Source organism: Formica exsecta, unplaced genomic scaffold (assembly GCF_003651465.1).
Source record: "Formica exsecta isolate Colony F162 unplaced genomic scaffold, ASM365146v1 scaffold218, whole genome shotgun sequence".
Taxonomy (NCBI): Eukaryota; Metazoa; Arthropoda; class Insecta; order Hymenoptera; family Formicidae; genus Formica; species Formica exsecta.
In genome coordinates this window covers 141,456-160,770 of record NW_021849477.1, presented here as the reverse complement: position 1 = coordinate 160,770, position 19,315 = coordinate 141,456, and the positions used below count along the sequence as shown (strand labels likewise).

The 19,315-nt window shown below is 40.9% G+C and overlaps 1 protein-coding gene across 5 annotated transcripts in view; it reads left to right on the top strand.

Annotated features, from left to right (window-relative positions):
* The window catches only part of LOC115235347 (heterogeneous nuclear ribonucleoprotein K), a 103,682-nt gene that overhangs the window by 11,419 nt on the left and 72,948 nt on the right, over positions 1–19,315 (top strand). For 3 of the 5 annotated variants that reach the window (XM_029807054.1, XM_029807059.1, XM_029807053.1), the window contains exon 2: positions 14,451–14,500. The gene's annotated coding sequence lies outside the window, so the exon portion shown is untranslated. Of the gene's footprint in view, positions 1–12,948; positions 12,968–14,450; positions 14,501–18,840; positions 19,099–19,315 lie in introns of those variants that run through there. The other 2 variants (XM_029807056.1, XM_029807057.1) reach the window with 2 other exon arrangements.

The following is a 19,315-nucleotide window of genomic DNA, read 5'->3' as shown; positions in this document are numbered from 1 at the left end:
ATTCCTGCGCACGGTTGCCGTAGTCTCACGTTTTTGTTTTTTTAATCATATCCGTAATCGTTAAAAAGAGACAGTTTCATGAATCTCTTTTAATTCATTTTATATTGAATAATAAGAATTAGATTTTTTTTAAAATAATTTCCGGATAAAACCGTTCGCGATAATGAACATTCACGGGTTAAGACGAGGGGATCGAAGGATTAAATCGCGCATCAGTTCCGCATTGCGGTCCACGCGTGGTTTACGCGCTCTCTTCTCGTTTCGCGATTGGGCTTGCACGTCTCCTTATTGCGTACTTCGCCAAGACTCTCACGAGTCCCTGACGAGCATCTCTTCTCGGAGGGCCTCGGAATAGTACGCGACGTAAGATAGAGCCGTTCGTGAATTATTGAAGGTGGCGTGTACGACTCGCCGCCAGCAACGTGGGGAGCATCGTCGCGGTCGTGTCGCCCAGACGGCCTCTTCGTCTGCATCGAAGATCCGCGATGCGATTTAATGTTACATCAAACGATCGGTTTCGGCGCATGACGGAACTTTAAAATTTACACGGTCATTTTTAAATTAGCGTTTTGAAAGAGAAGAAAAAATATATTTTTCCAAATCTATCTGAAGAAAAATTATTTCTCTCTCACATTCTGCTTTAGAAAATATCAATATATCATATATTTGTTACAATAGATATACATTTATTTTAATAGGATTTTGAAACTGCATGATTAATAAAATACGCATACATTAATAAACTAAATGATTAATGTATAAAATATATCGTTTCGTTTCTGTTATGAAATATTTCTGCTTTGAGTGATATCAACGCTGATATGTCACATTTTTGCTTCGCATCGATAAGCTGGTGTTAGAACGCGTGATGTAACAAATCGTTTCGAAACGAATGGGAGCGGTTCTAAAAGAGATGGATATATCACTAGTCGTCAGCTGATCAAATCGTATCAAGTCATCCTCCACTTATATCGATTCTAATTGCGACGCTCATTAACGAAGATAATAATGATCGCACGTTAAATTCTTCTAGCATAAATGGATAAATCAATATATCTACCTGAGAAAGCACTAAAAATAAGCACGATAATATTCGGGAAAAAAGCTTCCCTCTCGAAATTTTTGGATAAAACACGTCAAGTGTGCATAAATTTTTGTATTTACACGTTTGTATACCAAAGGGATATTTTTCCCGTTTATCTAATTAAATAAATAAATAAATAATGGTAACATTGAATTTTACGGTTGAACTGAAAACGTGCTTAACAAATTCATTTACGATCTAACGAGCACGTCACGCACCGTCCCGTTAACTCGCCTCCGCCTCCTACGATCGCCCGATGCGTCCAGCTAATTACATTACACAATTACTTCCCACGCGAGACGCATTTGCAAAGATGAAATTATTTCGCGATTAGTAATTAGAAGTTTTTCTCGGAGAATGAAATTTCTTACCAATCGGAAATGTTCTGGACATAATAAATAGAGAGTTAATAAATTTATGCGAGTTCGCCAGACTTGGCGCTTTTAATACTGATTTGCAAGCGTGGGAGAATTCCACCGAGTAGATCGACTTTTTATTGAGTCGCCAGTTTTTTTTTTTTTTTTTCTACGTCGAAGCTGCAACGCGCAGCGTAACACACATACAGTGGCGTATTCATTACTTGAAATATCCTCTCATAAATTTTCAAGCGGCCGGAATCCTTGCTCGACTCGTGCATATCATTCGCGCGAGTCACGTCCTTTGGTAGTAAGTAAATTACTTCGAAGGTCGGGTGTGCGATAGAAACATCGCGAATAAACTTGCGACGCAATAAGTCTTATATTAAATAAATTTTAATGTTGAACGGGATTAATTTGTTTAAAAGGAAACAAAAGTAAATATGGAGACGTAACCGTCTCCAATATGCTCGTAACGCATACGATTGTCTTTTCTATTTATCATTTTCTCGTATACGACAATTATACAAATCTTCGCATCTATCGTCTTCTCGCTGAAAAAAATTACAAATGCTCTATCATTAAAATTTATTATATCAAAAACAAAAATATATAAAAAAAAGTAAATTAAATTTTATCATCCCGCTATATGTGTGAAAGTAAAATAACTTAAAAATGATTTGACTATTATTTGTCATTTTCAATATTTTTTATTTTTGCGACGAGGCGTACATACGCCTCCGACACAACGAGGGGGATTTCATGCTGCGTGACATAGACTTAAAGCCGCAGATATCATGGATGCAAGAGAGCGGAGGAGGAGGAGGGTAAAAGGAGGAGGAATATCAAATATGCTAGGACAGATGCATGGTCCCACAGTAGTTTGCCATTCTTGCCGGTTTCGCTCTTTCCGATACTTGTTCCCTTTAAACGTTTCCTCCTCCCTCCGTGTTCCTCACCCCTTCTATCTCCGTCTTTATCCGGCCACCTCTGCCCTCGGTACTCTCTCCTTCTCATCGTGCGTTTCTCGCGACTACCACCCTCGCGGAGCCCTCTCGATCGGCTGTTTTTTTTTCCTCTTTCTCGCGTAATTATAGTTTCCACTGTTGCATGCACGTAGTATAGCCAGTTCATGATAGCTTGGGAGTACTTTTTACTACGTTACGCCGCTGTGCCTTTCGTGGAAAAGTTCACGTTTCATGAACGTGTCTTTTTATTATTTATTATGCATCGCTAACTAAAACTTAATACGATCGCGTATATACATCTTCATAAACTTTTAGAAAGAGAATGGATCTAATTTTTAGAAAAAGTACGGGTATAGAGATCTTTATACCGCATTACAAGTTTAAAAAAAATATAATTAACTATGATTACGTGGAGACTATTGCGTATACGAGTATATCAATTCGAATTTCGAGATATAATGAGATTAATATTTTTGTAAATGGGGAAATTCTCCTGCGATTCTAGTAGATCCTCCGGCACCCTCTGTCGTAAGGCAAGCTCGATTTAGCTAAGACTCAAAATCCGGCTTAATAATTATAATGGGACGAGATACGATCGCTCACGTGGATCTGCGCGATTTATCCTTTGTGTGTTAATCCAAATTTAAATATTGAACTTTGGCTAGCTTCTTCCACCTCACTCACGTTTAGCGTAAACTTCTACATTTCGCGTTCTATCACATTTCAATCTTCTTTTTATGTGTACTTTCTATACTATTCAAATATTTGGAATATTCAAGGCAAGCCTTCTTCAATGCTCCGCTATTTGCGATCATGAGAAAATTGTATGCGCGCGTTTTGTGAAAAATAAATATTGAATTAATTAAAAGGTACATATCTTGCAAAATTTTTTCTAACAGAGATTTATATATATGTGCGAGATAAAATGGTAAAGTTGCGTGATTTCCAGGTATAATTTTCAGATAATTGCATGAAAACGCATGCTACATTTTAATTCTTTCCGCGAAAAGCTTGTTGCGAAAAATTGAACCTGTAATTTAAGTCAACGAGGCATCGTCTTGACGTTATTTTTACGCAAATTTAGATTTACACGGCATCAGATTTTCGAAAGGTATCGGCGCCTCATCAGTCGAGAAGATTGACTTTTATTATACTCGACGAGGTAATCTAGGTGAAGAATAAGACGAAATGCCTTCCGCGAGGCGAGAGACTGGGACGGACTATCTGCTTTTCCGAACTCTTTATTATTCCGAAGCGATAAGTCATGCATTCGTAACGAAACAGTACGCCTAGTAGTTTTCCGGCAAACGACTTTCGGAAACGAGATGCTTTCATTTCTCTCTTTTCGTTACCGGGCCGGGTTTTGACTTGCGTATCCCGCGGGATCTTCGAAGAGGAACAAACACCCGAAATTCTTTGCCATGTCGGTTCCCCCTCATCGGCACCTTTCGCGGATTCGATCGAAATCCACTTAACTCGCCGCCGCGGCACTGATTCGATTTTCGAGATTCTCTCGGTCTTCGGCTCGATACGCGTGCGTCCGAGGGTGAAAGAAAGAAGACGAAGGATGAGCGGGTGATAGTGGTTTGTACGTGTGCGCGTGTAGACGTGTGAGAGCGCTTTCGATAGGCCCGACGAGAGTCGACATGCGCTGAGCGGGGAAGGGGTGGGGGAGGTGGAGTGGCGATTAATTATGTAGAAAAGCTGCGATCGATGAAGGAACGTGCACCCTTAAAATATTGATACCACGAACGGTCTCTACTACCATACCCGCCGCTCTCTCTCTCTCTCTCTCTCTCTCTCTGCTATTCTCTACCCTCGATCTAACAACCGCCACCGAGGCCGCGACGTAGCGAGGGGGCTTGCTCGCCTGCTTCGCAGACTCTCTCGATTGTGTGTTCTATACCTGTAATATCGAATCCACCCAAGTGAAAAGTAATATTCGCCTCGGGATGTGGGCGGGCGTTCGGAAACTACCATCTGCCTGCTTTCCGTACTTCATCCATGTGCATACTTTATTATTACAGCCGCGGTAATTTTGCTTTGTTTCGTCATATCGGTCGGCCGTTTTGAATTCTCGTCGAAACGAAAATCATTTTGTATTTTAATCCGAGCGCGAGTCGATTCGGACAAATTGGATCGAGTTCTCGCCTATCTTTGAGATCATTTCTCGAGAGGAGCGCGAATTAACGAAAAAGGCGGCATATGCTTGCAATGCGGCTTCGATTGTGCAAGAAACTGGTACACGGCGTCTCTCACAGGATCTCTCGTTTCTCTTTATTACATTCCAAACGACGAGGCGAGAAAGTTAGCCGCGCAGCTTCTTTTCATTCGGTATAATCACGCCTAATAACAGCGATTGCGACTAATGGAGAGAAGCCACAGAATAGATATCTGTTCCTTCCATTTTTTTTTTCCGGGGCGGCAGCGTTAATCGCCTTCTTCTCGGCAAGCCCAAAGTAACCGGAGAGAATTTCGTCTTATTATTTTTTAGACGCGCAAGAAGAGTTAATAGGAAAGTTCCGACCGCGCGGGCGAGATTCTTGCCGTGCAACTTTTAAGTTCGTCAATGGCATCGTACGCTAACGGTGAGGAAAGGGAAGGGAACAGAGAAAGAGAGACGAGAGCATGGCATTTTCACACTTTCCTTCGCCGAAGTTGGAGAAACTCGCCGTGAGGAAAGCCTGCCGCGAGAGGTTTCGCATTTTCTGCGGTACATTGAGCGGAACGCAAAGTTCTCACGGTTATATCGTGTTCCAATCAAAGGGGGAAACGATGCATACTTTATTCGCCGAAAGAAATGTCTTTTCTAATGCCTATTACCGTTTACACGATACACCTCTGGTGTTACGTACAAATATTACATCGAACATTTACGAGAATATATTGTACGATAAAGAAAGTTCGCGTTTTGCTTTCTTTTTAAAGATATTGAGTAAAATAGCTACTATATAATTGTTACAGCAATGCAATGCAATGTTGTCTAAGTCTGGGCTGGAATGAGAAAATTTTTAATTATAAATGATTTTTATATAGTTTTATATCTAGCTGTGTGTTTTGAAATTATGATATAATGCTGACGAAACGTAAGCAACATTACAAATTGAAAAATTTGCGACACGATTTCTATCTTTCGTGTCACGTTTCTGCAACATGATGAAGTGTACTCAGCGGTACGCGATAAATTTATCGACGGGAAATAACTTGCGGAGGAATTGACCAGATAAAAAAATACACGAGTGTTATCGATTATATATTATATTAAATTTATATATTTATAATAATGATTGTTATATTTAATTCGATCAAAATTGTCAAATCAAATCTTATCAGCTTTTTCGTAAACATGACGTTTCTTATTTGTAAAAGTCATGCGTATCGATCGTCTCGCGTTTATTTTTATCGTATATTGAGATGAAAATAAACTCGAGAATTGGCACGAGAGATTCGATGGTGAGTGCGCGCTAGAAATATTGGTCACGACCGATCCAATAGCGCGAAGACTTCAGCTGTTCAATCCTATCGCGCTCATAATTTTTACGTTATATTTTCGGCGTATCCGTCGGATTTGCGGAATAAATCACTCTCTCTTCTCAGTCGCATGTAATTACGTAATCCCACGATCCGCCGCGCACTTTCGTAAGCGCGCATTCCCGAGACTGTAAACGTGAATGTAACTTGCTCGAGCACTTTTGACATGTAAACTTGCAATAGAATTATATCCTCGTTCACCTAACACACGTGTATATCCGTATATTAAGATATGACTCAAGACTGAAAGGGTTAATTACAATATGCATCATACCTGGTGTCTTATCTGTTTATTAGTTTACATCGACAGTAACGATTATAAATTCTCCGCGGCGGAGAATCCCGCAATAAGAACGCTTCTCTCGGTGAGGATGGACTTGTCTTGAAAATATCTCGCGTAAAATAATCCTAGAGGAATGGAGAAACTGCGCCGGTTACCGCTGTTTGATCGCGAATGATGAAAGCGTTTTCGCGCGGAAACGCCCGGTCGCACGATGGAGAAGACCATTGTCCTTGCGCCGGAGCCGGTTTCGAAAGCCGAAAAAAATCATCGATACGAGGGTGGGGCGGAGAGTGGAAAGAGAGAGAAATAGTTATACTCGTGCTTGTACTCGCCTTCCTCCTAGTCGGAGATGAAAACAGTCCGAGGAATCTTTCTCACGACCCGGGGGCATCCTGGGATCATCGTGTCGAAGAACTGCGAGCTAAAATGAAAGGGAAGGAGACCGAGGATAAGGACTATCCTTCTTTCTCGTTCTCGCTCCGGATGTTCCGCTCGTTTATTACGTCGTTGTTTTATCCGATTTTTCGCAAACGTCGAGCATCGTGTGCGATCTTCATCGACGGAGACGTGTGGGAATTTTTAGTATTTAGCGCGGCGACAAAAACGCGCGATGTCATTGTGCGACTGACGTCTATTTCTGTCGAAGATCTCGTCTCTATAATAATCGCGATTTCAGTACGGCATGTCGGGCACGTCGCATATTTACGCTCGCGTTCTTTTTCCATAGGCGTGAGATCGTCGGCGCTTCCGCCTCCTACGCTTTTTCGTTATAATATAATATAATTGCACGATCTCTTCCTCCTTCTTTTTCATCGCGATATAGGCGCATCCTTGTTTTCTCCTATGTTTTTACATCTATGAATCAAAGCACCTCTGGTAACGATAAATTCTCCATCCGCGCTTTCTCGCTCTCCCTTCGCTTCGTTCTCTCTTTACCATTTTCTCTCTCTCTCTCTCTCTCTATCTCTTTCCTTCTCTTACTAACTCACTCACTCACTCATGTATTCTCTCTTTTCTTCCGAAGTTGCTCATGATTTCCGTTCGTTCACCCTTTTCGGTCATCACCCTTTCTTCTCCCGCTACCTCCACCGATCCGACATTGTTGTCTCCTCGCAACACATTTCCGCGACTTCTTCTCAAGATCGTTTACCGCGCAGCGACAATCTCCTGACAAATTGGAGATGTGAACATTTATCTTTTTTCAAAGTTCAAAAGAAGAAATAAGAACAAGTTAAAGAGAAGAGAAAAAAATGTAAACAAATTTATTTTTTAAAACTTTTTACGGATAAGCAACGCGATTCATTTATGTCGTTAAATTTTATATTTCTTAAACGTGTGCTTGCTTGAAGTTCTTGAGCTTTACGCGACTGCTTTACGAAATCCTAACAAGCTGCGACGATTTCACCATCGTTCCCAACTTTTGCAATTATACCTTCATCGAGAACGATGCGTAAACTGATTTCGCTAATGGAGAAAGATACATTGCACATTCGCGCAAATAAGAAACATGAAGACCTTTAAGGTCCGTGAAAGATTTATCGCTGGCAGAGTCCATGCAGAAAATGCATCGCGTAATCGTCGAGTTTGTCATAACGCGTTTAGAAATGTTCTCACAGTCGGTCGTTCGTCATCGTCAAAATGAATCTCGCCTTACGGTTGCGATTCGCGTGACGCCTTAACTCTGTTCTTATAATTTCATCTCACACGTTGTGCCGTCAACCCGATAAAAACCGGTTAGCTAATAATATCGTTAAGTTTGATACATGTGAAGCTTTTATTTCTGGAAGAGAGATTGAGTAGATTTTAAAAATGGATTACTCATTGTTCAGTATATTAAAAATATATACCAATAAAAAAGTAGAAATACAATTAATATTAACCGAGAGGCAATTTTTTCAAGCTAATTTATTAAAATCTCTTGTCAGAATCGAGAATTTGATAGCTTATCGAATTTTTATATTCAAAAATAAAATGTCTGGAAATAGGTACTATTTTAGAATGCAATAAGAAATTCGAGTCTGCACTGTTTTAGATTGGCAGGCACATTTGTCATATTTTATTAGGTCGGACAGATACGCGATCGTGTGTGGGCTTAATTGACAAGTGGAATTGGCGAACTCGTTCGCATTGCACAGGACAACAAGGTTGGCGTGTCTCGGGTAATACGGTTTCCTCTTAAAAACAAGGCGAACCAATCGAACCAGTTTCCGTAGAACGAGCAACGTGCACGATATTATCTAATTTCTGAATTATTTATCACACCTCGCCCTTCTTCCATTGGAATCGTGTGTCGTTTTCGTATTTCGGTATCGATTTACGGCGCGATTACGATTGTTTAATGGTACGAATGTTTAATTATTTTCCTTGTGTTTCGTTATCTCTTTGCCGACCATTTGTTCGCGATATTTGCTTTGTTTTTTGATCGGATAAACGCTGATTCCGTTCAAACGTTGCGTAACCTAGATTTTGGCAATTAAAAATTATTTATGATATTTTTCGAACAGATGATGAATATTTTTTTATTAAAAAAAAAGAAGAAAAAATCTTTTTCATCTAATTTAAATATGTAACCGGTAGTAACAAACTTTCAGGAGAATAAAATATGATATTTCTCGGACTAAGGTGTACATGAGTAGTATATTCATGCATTTTTATGACGCAGCGGACCATGAGATATATATATGAACGTGTCGCGTTTGCGGTAGAACCGTCGCGCTGGATATCTCGAGCATCCGCGCTCATTTCGTCGTCACAGGAACCGGGTGTACGAGAGTAACCGAGCGATCGATAACACAGATAATCGAACGTCGAACGGGGACATGCCCGCCTCGAGCGTTTCTGGTTCCTCTCCAAAGTCGCGAATAATACCGCGGGTCGTGCTCGATAATCGCTTTTTCCGAGTCTTCGCAGAGTGGATTTCGATAGTGCGAAGAGACACGTCGACACTCCGCGTGACAAATGTCTGCCAGTCTGAGATGACGGTAAAACGTCGTCTAATAGCGTCTCTCGGTTAGCCTTCCACATTCAAGATCCTTTTTGAGCGTATTGTCCTGTCTGCTTTTATTGAAACAGCCATTACGTCAATTTAAAAATTACGAGTTTGTTATCAAGTTTGTTTTATTAAAAAAAAAATATGAAATTTATTTTTCTTTAATAAAAATCCAGTCAGTTTGAAAACGTTTTATGTCGTGAAATACAGATGTTCAATGAATACGTTACGCGACGACGAAAATGATGTAACTTACGATACAATTATCGTAGTTACGATATGTAATTGTTGTCTATCAAATCTATCCGATACGGGATAGAACGTACATTGAATCGCATTTTGCTCGTTATGAGAAAATACAATTGGGTATTTATATACGCATTTGCGGCGTACGTTGCGAAATTAGCAATTAGCGCTAACGGCCTCGTTGCATCTCACGCGGCTTAATTCAAAATAAGACAAAACGATGCGCGAAGCGCTAACAGTGAATTCTGGGATGTAGCCAGAGAGCTACGAAGCTAATACCATTAACTCAACAATTGCTAAAGTGGCAATTAGACTTCGAAGACGAAGCCGTGTATGCGACACTTTGGAACTGAGATTCGATTGTGTATCTACGGAATGGCAAGAGATGGAAACTTGTACGCGATAATAAAAATATATTTTACATTTTTTGGAATTGTATAATTTTTTATATTTTTATGTTTGTTATGCCAAATCTTTTATTTTTAAGTAATAAATTTATTTTAAGATAATATTTTTATAAATATTGTTCAGTATATTAAAAATATATACCAATAAAAAAGTAGAAATACAATTAATATTAACCGAGAGGCAATTTTTTCAAGCTAATTTATTAAAATCTCTTGTCAGAATCGAGAATTTGATAGCTTATCGAATTTTTATATTCAAAAATAAATCTGCTGGAAATAGGTACTATTTTAGAATGCAATAAGAAATTCGAGTCTGCACTGTTTTAGATTGGCAGGCACATTTGTCATATATTAGGTCGGCGGACAGATACGCGATCGTGTGTGGGCTTAATTGACAAGTGGAATTGGCGAACTCGTTCGCATTGCACAGGACAACAAGGTTGGCGTGTCTCGGGTAATACGGTTTCCTCTTAAAAACAAGGCGAACCAATCGAACCAGTTTCCGTAGAACGAGCAACGTGCACGATATTATCTAATTTCTGAATTATTTATCACACCTCGCCCTTCTTCCATTGGAATCGTGTGTCGTTTTCGTATTTCGGTATCGATTTACGGCGCGATTACGATTGTTTAATGGTACGAATGTTTAATTATTTTCCTTGTGTTTCGTTATCTCTTTGCCGACCATTTGTTCGCGATATTTGCTTTGTTTTTTGATCGGATAAACGCTGATTCCGTTCAAACGTTGCGTAACCTAGATTTTGGCAATTAAAAATTATTTATGATATTTTTCGAACAGATGATGAATATTTTTTTATTAAAAAAAAAGAAGAAAAAATCTTTTTCATCTAATTTAAATATGTAACCGGTAGTAACAAACTTTCAGGAGAATAAAATATGATATTTCTCGGACTAAGGTGTACATGAGTAGTATATTCATGCATTTTTATGACGCAGCGGACCATGAGATATATATATGAACGTGTCGCGTTTGCGGTAGAACCGTCGCGCTGGATATCTCGAGCATCCGCGCTCATTTCGTCGTCACAGGAACCGGGTGTACGAGAGTAACCGAGCGATCGATAACACAGATAATCGAACGTCGAACGGGGACATGCCCGCCTCGAGCGTTTCTGGTTCCTCTCCAAAGTCGCGAATAATACCGCGGGTCGTGCTCGATAATCGCTTTTTCCGAGTCTTCGCAGAGTGGATTTCGATAGTGCGAAGAGACACGTCGACACTCCGCGTGACAAATGTCTGCCAGTCTGAGATGACGGTAAAACGTCGTCTAATAGCGTCTCTCGGTTAGCCTTCCACATTCAAGATCCTTTTTGAGCGTATTGTCCTGTCTGCTTTTATTGAAACAGCCATTACGTCAATTTAAAAATTACGAGTTTGTTATCAAGTTTGTTTTATTAAAAAAAAAATATGAAATTTATTTTTCTTTAATAAAAATCCAGTCAGTTTGAAAACGTTTTATGTCGTGAAATACAGATGTTCAATGAATACGTTACGCGACGACGAAAATGATGTAACTTACGATACAATTATCGTAGTTACGATATGCAATTGTTGTCTATCAAATCTATCCGATACGGGATAGAACGTACATTGAATCGCATTTTGCTCGTTATGAGAAAATACAATTGGGTATTTATATACGCATTTGCGGCGTACGTTGCGAAATTAGCAATTAGCGCTAACGGCCTCGTTGCATCTCACGCGGCTTAATTCAAAATAAGACAAAACGATGCGCGAAGCGCTAACAGTGAATTCTGGGATGTAGCCAGAGAGCTACGAAGCTAATACCATTAACTCAACAATTGCTAAAGTGGCAATTAGACTTCGAAGACGAAGCCGTGTATGCGACACTTTGGAACTGAGATTCGATTGTGTATCTACGGAATGGCAAGAGATGGAAACTTGTACGCGATAATAAAAATATATTTTACATTTTTTGGAATTGTATAATTTTTTATATTTTTATGTTTGTTATGCCAAATCTTTTATTTTTAAGTAATAAATTTATTTTAAGATAATATTTTTATAAATATTGGATTTTATTATATATTATATAATATAATTGTCTTTTCAACGTATTTTTTCGTAGATTGTTATTAAAAAAAATTATTTGTACAAGTTTTGAAAACGATAAGAAAGCGATATACCTGCTCAAAGTATTCTAAATGTGAGTTTTTTCGTACAAATTACATCTCTGAGTCGCGAGAATCAAAATAGAATTTGGCGATACCGGTAGATCTTCTGAGTCTTAAGTTTGTCGCTTCGACTTAATTGCCACGATTATTCTTATATAAATACACCCCTCGCGTAACCGCGTCGTGTTGCCGAAAACATACCCGCCGCGATAAACAGATTGCGAGCTGGCTTGAAAAATAATCATTAGGGGATGTTTGAGGGTTACACGCCGTTGGCGGCCGTGGTACCAGCTTTTCAAGTCCCTTAGCCGACGGTGGCGGTCGCCTTCGACTTTCTCGAAGCCCTTCAGCATTCGGGGAGGGTAGAGATCGCCCTATAGAACGGCGACCGGGGGTTCGGTGGTGGAAGAGAAGCGGTTGCCCTCGAGAATTCCACCCTCCCCCTCCCTACCTCCTCCAAGGGTTATGTAGGTGTTAATCGCGATGTGTGTGCGAGACGCTGAACATAGAAGAGAACACCGGGATCGGGTAGTAAGCCGCGAAATATCGACCGTAGATGTTGTTGATGCAAACGGTAACCATGGGTGACTCGGCTAGGTTGACCAATTGCAGTCTTCACGGTGGCCATACACGACCAATCGGCTCGCGGTACGCTGCCGGTTTTTTGATTGGGCGATACCAGGGATAAGAGACCAGTTCGAGGCCATCGGGACTCACAAATGAACGTGGACACTTGAAGTGGAGAACATCGGCCTGCTGCTGCGACCGTGCAAAGTGCCCGTCGTCGTACTTCGTCGTCGAACTTGGTCGCCGTCGCCGTCGTCCTCGCCGTCGTCCTCGCCGTCGATCACCTCGCTCGTCTTCTTATCGCGTAACCGCGACCCACGGATAGCGATTCGGATTTTGTGTCTATCTCTCGATTATCGGTATCGCCGAGCCTCTTCTACGTAAGATTTTTTTACAATCAACTTTAAGGTCTGGAGCTCGATCTCCAACATGACCACCGCACACTACTTGTGGATGCACTTGATGTTTCGCTTTGTTACGTAACCCGCCACTTGCTTTGTGACGGTCCTCGATCTCTGAATCCGAGTCAATGGATATTCCAGCGAATTTTTCTTAGTTTCCCTTGGACGAATTTTTTCATGCACCACAGCATCAGTTGGATGCAATTATGCAAGAGATAATCAGCTTTAAAATAATATTTATGATCACGTTAGATTTTTGATTTTTTACTTTACAGCATTTTTGAAACGAGCCAAATATGAATACGTAAATTAAATTTTTTATTAATCTCTTTTTGCATATTGCATCTATTTCTGTTATTTGATGATACAATTTTTATTGATTTAATCAACGCACACACGTCCTTCTCGCTTTTCAATTTGTTCGATATTAGAGAGCTTTAATCAGGATAATTTTTGTAGCCGTTTTTTTTTTTTTATCTAAATCAGAGTAGGAAAAGGAATTTTGTGAAAATATACACTTTTAATATAAAAAGCAGAAAGACGATTGGCTTTTGGTCTGTTCGATTTTTTTGATATCGAGATTTTTTTAAGGCACTCTCGATTAATTTAGCGTAGTTGACCGTACGTCTTAGATTATTCTTATAACAGATATCACTGGCTAACAGAGTGGATTACAATGTACTTTGTGCTATAACACGCGTTTCGTCGGTCGAGCACGTATTTTGCATCGGATTCGCCCGCTTTCAGCCACCACCACCATTACCATTACTTCCACCACTACCATCGTCACCACTACTATCGCCAGCAGCAGTCACTACTGTCACTGTCGTCCCTTCCCGCTTGATCTATGTGTTTGTCGGAGCGAAATTAAGTTATTTCATTATCGCACGCTATTGTAGCTATTCCCGTCTGTATAGACACGCTGTTGTTTCGGCGCCGAACTGGCTTCATCCGTCTCTTGAGAGAGAGAGAGAGAGAGAGAGAAAAAAAACTCGCACGACAGACACATTAAGAGGATTCTATAAGTTTTTTGCTTCTCTCGTGATCAAGTGACGCGTTAATCCTGAACTCGACAATATACGTACCTTGTACCGTAAACTCCCGCGATTTTTTGTATTCTTTTCGTATAAATGAGATGTGCTTCTCTCTTAAGTATTATATTTTGTATCTTGGAAAACCGTAAAGAGAAATAAATACTCTACATTGTATATATTTAAATCGTACGTTCGAATCAATAACATTTCGTTTGTCATCGCGTAAACATGTTCCGTATGTTTTGTTTATACGCGAGTTTGTATACTTTGAGCGTGTCGCAATCTTTGCATAGAAACATTCCACAACACGTGTTGTGTGTTTCTTCCGAAAACAAGTTTGGCGGACAGCTCAGTCCTCTTGTCGAGCTCTCGCGTCGTGGATCGTGTGGCGAACCTGGAGCATAATTTTATCGCGCTTTGTGTTTCAGACTGACTGAGTGCTGGCATTGATCGTGGAGTAATTTACTTCTGTGTCAAGGTGAGTCGATAAATACGTTTACTTTGTGAATTAGTTGCTTCGTAAACTTGAGAGAATACGATGAGATAAAAGTGTCACGCGATATCGAGTCTTGCATCAGAGTGTTTGGCGTTAATTAATTTATTTACGCTCAAATGTATCATCCGTCACATATTTAAATCACTTTTAAACAGATCATACGAATTTTACGCGCCAATAACGCTATTTTCATAAAATTTCAAGGGTAGCGAATCGGTTGCACAAGTATCGTTCATTATCATGTTACTAGAATATACTTTTCTAATTATTAATTACGAGCTACTCACGTTCTCTATACTCGTGTACGAAGATTGACGATAAGATCGCCGTGTGGCTATTGTTCCTTCTCGCGTATTCCGGGAAAGACACGGATCGCGGTTAGCATATGCCATTCATGCGCCGCATAATTTTCCCCGGTTTCTCCAGCTTTTCCGCCGCCGTCGTCGTGTGAAATTGGCGTGATTCAGGAATCCTTACTTGATCGCGTAAGAATAATATTATTCGTTACCCACCCCTCGCATTCGCCTGGCATTCGAATGAACCGGTGACGAATATGAGGAAAGCCGCAAGAGCTAACTGTTTCCTCCGTGCCCGTTTTCATTCAATTAGACTCGCTATTTATATCCGCGCGAGCCTCCCTCTCGGCAGATTAAGACGATAATCAAGTCGTCCGAAATATACGACGATTCTCTAATCGCGGTTAAAGGCGCGCGCGACGCTTTTAATTATGTCAGCCGGCGGATAATGAAACCGGAGTGAAATGTGTCATTAAAATTGTATATTTCCGCGCTAATAATCGCGCACGAATATATAACTTCATTAAACATTATTATTACTTAACCCATCGGTAATATGGATACCCGGTGTTGTAATAATAACGATACGCGATAAAACAGCTTTCATCGTAAAAAACGCGAACGTTTCTAATATTTGAAACAACGACGAAAATTATTCCATACCTTATAATTATGCGTGAAATAAATATATTATATATTTGCGCGAAATTTCAAAGAGCAACTTTCATGACACATTTTTAATTTTTTTACTTTTCTACGCTGAAAAACTAATTAATGCAAACCTTACATCATATACGGAGTTAACGTAAACTGTTGCAACACCCGACGCGAATATTCATTTTCGACGCGAGAGTGAAGTAAAGTTTTCCGTTTCTTTTCGTCTGGATCAAGAAAAGGAAAGAAAGACAGAGAGAAAGAGAATCATGAAGCGTGACTGTGAATTCTCGTCTCAGCCGCGTGAAATCACAATCCATCGTATTCAACTCGCTCTCGTTTCATGTCCTTTCCCTTTCTCTTCCTCGCTGTTTCTTTATTTCATATTTTGTCGATTACTTTTCACCGACACGATGAACGGAAACGTCTTCTTCGAATCTCTACAAGAATGAGTCGATCGTTATTTAATCATCAGCTATCACTGTTGCGATAACTGATAATTACGCGCGCTGCCACTGATATTAGTAATTATTTAATGTGCTTATATCGGAATTCTCTCTTATCGAATTTTCGATAATTTTTGCGATGTCGATTTTTTTTCCCCATAAATATAAAACCGCATATAAAAATCAATCTTTCTTTAAAAAACGTTTAGTCGGAGATGCTATAGTTTTTTTAACATTGTACGTTCATCGGCTTTTTATAATCCCGCTTATTTTGCGTTGCATCGCATTATCGTCACTCTGAAAAGTATAATCCTTTCGCGTTCGTTACGGTTCGTTAATCCATATCTCGGCAGAAACGGATGGACGTAATTTAAAAGCGAAAAAAAGGGGATCGAGCATAGCAGATTGTTACGTATGTTTACCGAATATTAATCAATCCGCATGTCATTGAACTCGCCTTTCTTTAATCGTGTAATACCGACGACACGAGCGAAATATTCTGCAGAGAACGGATCGATACCTGAAATATATAGTAAAGTATTTTTTTTCTTTCGTATTTTTCCGTTGTATAATCGTCATTAGAGAGCAATCGCGTTTAATAGCAATTGTAACAATTTGTCGTCAGTATTCCGCATCAGTATTTGATCTTTGACTGCTCGGGAGTTCCCTAAAATTACTGCAAATAATTGCGAGCAATGAAAATAGAAAACGCGGAAATATATGGAAATCGGAGAAAGTCGTACAGACACAAAACACACAATTATACGAACGGGTATGCGGTGGAGTGCAGTCGCAGAGAAACGTGTCATAGGATATCGGAAAAGTGGAAGACGCTGGAAATAAGAAAGAGAGAGAGAGAGAGAGAGAAAATAGTAGGAAAAGAGGGATGAGTTTATGTAATACGATAATGTAATTTAAGCGGTACGCGATGAAGTAAGACCGAGCTATTAGCATATTGAGGAGCGATATATCGAAGTGAAAAAGCCGGAATATATCCTCTTGGGAAGAACGAAAGGCTTGGATGTATATGGAGGCGCAAGAAGAGTAACCGGATGTTCGCGAGAACCACAGAGATACGAGACGCGAATTCGATTTTGTTTTGCCTTTGCGGTCGTAAAGCTGTTTCTATCGTCGGTCGTAACTTTTAGAGCGAGAATTTCTCTATGAAGATTTTATCTGTTTATTCCGGAGTATCTCCCTTAGTCGTTTGGGGGCTAAAATCGTGCTTCCTTATCGATAAACAGATGTGCCCGGGTTCTCGTCTCTCGAATTATTACGACCCCCTTGGAAACACGTTCTGCAATCGTATCGCGGGTTCCTGCCTGCTGAATCACCCTGTATATACAACGGACGAAATTGCGGGGTGAGTGCAGAAGAGGGAGAAGAAAGTAAGGGAAGAAAAGGGAGAGAGAGAGAGAGAGAGAACGAAGGGACGAGGGCGCATCATTGGCGCATGCGTGCCGACGCAACAATATGGTGAATTCCGCGAAGCGGCCCAGTATCCGCCCGACCGTCAGCTGATCGATATACTTCCGCACGCACGCCACGTCATACGCGCCGTACCCGAGTGCGACACGCATGTCATGCATCGGCCTGACCGTTACGCGTGCGACTTTACGCCGCGGTGTCGCGCATTCGCCAATCTGTGCTCGGGATTTCGTGTTTGTGTTACGTCGTACGTGTCGTTCTCGTCTTCGTCATCCTCGTCGTCTTTCTCGTTGTCGAGCGACGGACGAACGGAACGCGTTCGGTCAACGACGGGCTCTTCCCGACGAAGGTAGAATCCGAAGGGAAAAAGAGCTTCGCCGATCGCAGGTATGTCGAAACGTGCCGCCCGATCGCGTTTATCAAATCGAAAATTATAAGTGTCTCTTTCTATAGCTGCGACAGCACGTCGTGATTCCGTGCCATCACTACGGCAATATTTTAATTAGATCGTTCGATGCGCTGAATTTGGAAATGTTTGAGAAGTCTTTAATCTTTATTCAAATATGAGAGAATCAAATTTTTCTAGAAACATCTTGTATTATGTGAATAGTTTGAAACTAATTCGGAATCTGTACAGATGTACAGGTATCATGATTTTATCTAAATGATTTTTTTTCTCATTCTGGTGCCATGACATTTTAATTGTATTTTAAAAATAGTATAATTTTTTTATTGTTAAATACTGAAACAATTTTTAATTTTTCATCCAGTTAACTAATGGAAAATTTAGAATATCTATTTTACTATATAATTTATTTTACAATTCTATATTATTTATTAGTTTATTATGACAAATTTAGTTATAATTACATATTTAATTTACATAATTTATCATTTTATTAATCAATGCATTAATTTCTTCTAATAAACTTCATCTGTCTAATAACTGTATGGCATTCTCTTTGCATGACCTGGTAGCTTTCGCGGGATGCTTCGTATTCTTCGTCGATGCATGCGTGGCAGCGTATAATCTCGACGGTGTCGAGTGTCGCGGTTAGTCAGCGTTCGCCGCTCACGTAAGCGACATAATCGCGCTTTCGGCATAAACAAGAGCCCCCGCTTATGGGCGCGCGTCTCTTCTGGAAACACGATACTCGTGCAGCTTTTTATCCAGACAATCTGGCCTAAAAACCTTAAAAGTCTTATCGCGCGCCGCATAACCCCTGCCATCGGCAGGGGTTCTTCGCCTCCGCAACCGTGAAATTCTCATCGCGCGGCGATCTCGGAGCCGTTCATTGACTCTCTCTTTCTCTCTTACCACTCTCGCATTCTTTCGTCTATCTCTCTCTCTTGCGTCGCGATGCATCCGCATTACTCGCTCGCGCACGCACACTTTGCTCGCATCGTGCATACACGCCGCTCCTCTCGTTTCTCTCCCTCCCCTCCTCGGATCTCTCCTCTTCCCCACGATCTCCCTCTGCGAGCGATTCGCCCCACCAGTGCTCGAGCCTCCTCGCGACGAGGAAGAGGTGGACGTGTCTCGTCGGAGAGGAACGAGCTTCGGCCACTTGGCGAAGTGAAGTTTATTCCGTGTTTTCTCGGCCTAGTGTCAGTTCTGGCGTAACCGTGTCTGCACGCGCGGAATTATCACGCTGCAATTCGCTCGCGCGGCATTCTTCTCTAAAGAGGAACATTGGAGTGCGTGGAGTCCCGGCTGTTGATGTTCTCGCGTCTCACGTCAGGACGCGCTCACCAGGTTCGTTCGCGTCGATCGGCTCTTCCAGGGAGATCCGGACGCGCTCTAAGCGGAAACCGGAATGTCGCAGAGGACTACGCGCTACCGTTTATTGTACAAAAGATTACGTCCCTTGTTGGAAGGTTGAACGAACTTTTGAGTGCAGCTGCTGTTGCGTTTGGCACGTTTCATTGTCCCTGACCTATCCCTGGCGGGATGGGGTGGGGTAGATGGGGGG